Source organism: Triticum dicoccoides, chromosome 5A (genome assembly GCF_002162155.2).
Source record: "Triticum dicoccoides isolate Atlit2015 ecotype Zavitan chromosome 5A, WEW_v2.0, whole genome shotgun sequence".
Taxonomy (NCBI): domain Eukaryota; kingdom Viridiplantae; phylum Streptophyta; class Magnoliopsida; order Poales; family Poaceae; genus Triticum; species Triticum dicoccoides.
The window spans coordinates 128,757,093-128,761,566 of NC_041388.1; positions in this window are offsets into that span (position 1 = coordinate 128,757,093).

Consider the following 4,474-nt stretch of genomic DNA (forward strand, 5'->3'; position numbering starts at 1 on the left):
TACTGATGCTGATGAGCAGCGAAGGTGCGCCGCGTTTCTCTGGTCTGTTCAAGTTGATGCAGCGGCCGGACCTAATGACGCTGGAGGAAGACGACGATGGTGGAGCTCTGGTTTGCAGAGACGTCACAAGGAGGAAGACAAAGACGAGGAGGCAAGGATAAAAAGTGAAAAGAAAAAGGGCCCCTATCCCTATTTATAAGGAAAAGATAAGATGGCAGCCGCGAGAATCGAGGGGACAGAATGATTATGCCGGCAAGGCGGACGCCTCGATTTTCAAGATGTTCATTAAGATAAAGATCCGTTGAGGTATCCTTCGTCTCGTGTAGAGTTAATGCGCATGATGTCATGGCAGCTTACAGTGGTTCTGCTATGTGACGTATTGGCGGATTACAGTGGTTTGGTAAGGAAATGCTAATGAAAAGTTCTGTTAAGACAAGTAATGAATATTGATGTGAACAAGTTCAAAACAACCTGGGGCCTAATGTTGGGGATATAACCCCGAGGTATGACCCGCCAAGAAGGGGCCGGGTCACACCATTGGCGGCTTAAGGTGAGAAGGCCCAAGATGTCTGAAGGCCCAAGACCCGGAGATGACTTAAGGCCCGAAGGTGTAAACCGCCATATGATAACTTACTCTACAAGGCAAGTTTAGTTAGAAACTAAGCCGCTCACGTTTGTGTGAGCCGGCCGGGACTCTGTAAGCCACCGAGCATCAACCTGTATATAAAGGGGTGACCCGGTGGTGGGTTAACTCAAGAAATCATCAATCGATAACTAGTTCAAGCGGATTCACTCCCTTGTGATTGAAACCCAAGTAATACAACTAGAAGCAGGAGTAGGCTTTTACCTCATTGAGAGGGGCCGTACATGAGTAAACCCTTGTGTCTCTTGTTTCCCGTTCAACCCCTTTAAGCTAACCTAGTTGTGATGGATCCACACCTAAGTACTTACACTAGGGCATCTGCCGTGACAATTCCACGACATCACCCAAAACTTGAGAACTTCAATCACACAAAACTTAATGGAACTTCATGAGATAGGTTAGTATGATAAAGAGCAAACCATTTCACTCTGTACTGTCAAAGACAAGATTCGTAATTGTTTCCACACAATGCCTACTGTAGCATATCATTTCCACAATTTATATTGAACAATATAAGCCATCGAAACTAGAAAACAAGAAAACTATGCATTGAAAACAGAATCTATCAAAAATAGAACAGTTTGTAGTAATATATACTCCAACCATACTTATGCTACTCAAAAATTATGAAAAATTAGGACAACCTGGGCAATTTGTATATAATTTTCTGCAAAAAGAATCAATATTTTATCATGCTTCTGTTAAAAATAAGAATTATTTTCCTGAGCATAACAGTTTCTGTTTTCAGCAAGATCAAATCAACTGTCACCATAGACCATCCCAAAGGTCTTACTTGGCACTTTATTGAAATGAAAACAATAAAACATGATTACTACAGTATCCTAATCATGTGAACACACAAAAACTATAGGTAAAAGTGTTGGGTTGTCTCCCAACAAGTGCTTTTCTTTAATGCCTTTTAAGCTAGCCATGATGAGTTCAATGTTTCTCGCATAAAAGATAAGGATTGAAACATAACAAGAGCATCATGAATCATAAGTTCCTCTCTCATAATAATTTTTAGTAGCATCATGAATAGATTCATCAATATAACCATCACGTAAAACATTCTTTTCATGATCCGCAAGCATAGAAAATTTATTATTCTCCACATAAGAAAATTTATTCTCATTCACAATAGTGGGAGTATCATATGAAACTCGAATGCTATAAATTGTTTACACATTAAAAGAGTAATGCTCAGAAAAAGGGTAATAATAACTGTGACAAGTTTTATAAATATAATCGTCACTACTTTTTATAACATAAGTATCATCACAATAGTCATCATAAGTAGCAACTTTGTTCTCATCATAGATAGGAGGCATGCAATCATCATAGCAAATTTGATCATTCAAAGTAGGGGGACTAAAAAGATCATCTTCATTAAACATAGCATCCCGAAGCTTGGGACAAACATTAATTGTAGCAAATAAATTCTCAAACATGTCATTCTCATCAAACATAGCATCCCCAAGCTTGTGGCTTGGCATATCATAAGCATAATCACTCTCATCATTAATAGTATGAATATCACCAACGGTATAACAATTGCTATCATCATAGTTTCCCAAGTTGGTGCCAAAAAGATTTCCAAGATCATAAGAAGTATCATTATCTTCCCAATCATAATCATCACAACAAGCAATAGGCATAACAAAATCATCATCAATAGTGCTCTCGGACATTGTACCATAAGACAAAGAAGCAATATCATCATCAAGTGCATCATCTTCTACAATTATTTTTGATTCATTTTCATGGGGCACAACAATAATAGGAGCAACATTATTTGGGAGATATACCTTTTTACCTCTTTTCTTTCTTCTTTTCTTCTTCTTCACCACATCATGTGTGGGTTTAATTAATTTTTTCAAGCTTCTTATTGATGAGATTGGTTGAATAGGGAGCTCCTCCTCGTCACCTATTTCATCATGAGAGACAATAGGAGGGAAAGTGGAAATCATTACCCTTTAATTAGTATTCCTTTTATATTCTATTGGTTTTCCCATCTTTCTATAGTTGGCAATATAAGCATTCTCATTGCAATTTACCATGCAAAACATATAGATATTGTTTAGATTAGTTTCAGTGTCGTCCTTGAGAATGAATATTTCAAACCAAGTATTTTCATGTGTCAATTCTTCAGTCCCCAAAAATATACAAAGCTCATTATAAAGTTCAAGGGTGATCAAGTTATTGCAATATTTGGACATGATTCGATCATGAAAAAGCATGCATTGGAAATTAAGGTCACCAACTTTATTGCAAAGTTCACAAGTAATAGAACAAAGAGAGCATAATTTTGTAGCAAATTCATCTATCACTTTGAGCAAACAATTGGTTCTGTCGTGTTTATGCTTCATGCAAAATCTATCTTCCCTATAAGGCACGTCTTAACAAAGTTTTTCCACTCCACAAAAATTGACATGCTTATAAGAAACATTTTTATTATGACTAGTGCAATCATCATTAGTATTTTGGATATCTATAGAATTCATACCAACGACATTGCAATCATGCTCATCATTCAAATATTTTGTGCCAAACATTTTATTGACTTATTTTTCTAACAATTGGGCAGAATTTTCCTTTCCATCATTTTCACGAAAGACATTATAAAGACGAATAATTTCTTGCAACCTCAATTCCATCTTTTTTGTAGTTTTCTTTTATAAACCAAACTGGTGATAAAACAAGAAACTAAAAGATTCAATTGCAAGATCTAAAGATATACCTTCAAGCACTCACCTCCCCGGCAACGGCGCCAGAAAAGAGCTTGATGTCTACTATGCAACTTTATTCTTATAGACACGTGTTGGGCCTCCAAGCACGGAGTTTTGTAGGACAGTCGCAATTTTCCCTCAAGTGGATGACCTAAGGTTTATCAATCCATGGGTGGCGTAGGATGAAGATGGTCTCTCTCAAACAACCCTCCAACCAAATAATAAAAAGTCTCTTGTGTCCCCAACACACCAAATACAATGGTAATTTGTATAGGTGCACTAGTTCGGTGAAGAGATGGTGATACAATTGTAATATGGATAGTAGATATTGATTTTTGTAATAAGAACAATAAAAAACAGCAAGGTAGCATGTAACATCCCAAATTTTCAATTTGGAATGTTATACATTAGATCATCACTACATATCATATTTTATTGCTTTTGTCCGGATCCAGAAATTCTACGCCACTCAAGGACCCACGGAGAGAGTTGGGGATTTCGTTATTTTCATATTTGAGTCTTCTCAAATTTTGAAAATAGGATCATTTGATTTTATTTATTTTATCTTTAGTTATTCTAATTATAAAAATATGAGAGAGGGAATAAAATGACTTTCCAAAAATAAAGAAATATTGAGGATTTAATAAAAAATCAAATAAGATTTTATTTCAGAGTTTTTGGCTAGTTCTATTTGAATTTAGGAAAAATTGCACGTTTTTCAAAACTGCATTTAGGGCCAAGAAAATGTTCATCTCGTTCTAAATATTTTATTTAGGCGGTGAAAATTTATTTTGGCATTTTTAGAATTTTATTTTATTTTCTAGAATTTTTCTTAGTTTCGGCGGAATTTGTTTTTTTAAGTACCGCGTGCCGACTCAGCCGAAGGCCTAGCCCAGCCAGGCCAAGCCTGCGCCGCCGCCGCCTTCCCTATGGGATTCCGACTCGCCGCCGCCGCCGAGTACGGCCGGGGCACGCCTCCTAAGGCCGACCCCGACCCGGCGCCCCCTTCCCCAAGCCCGACGCCCCCCCTCATAAATACCGCCCGCCGCCGCCGCCTCACCCCGCCACCCCGACCCGCCCCGCCTCCCGCAGCACCCGCGCCGCC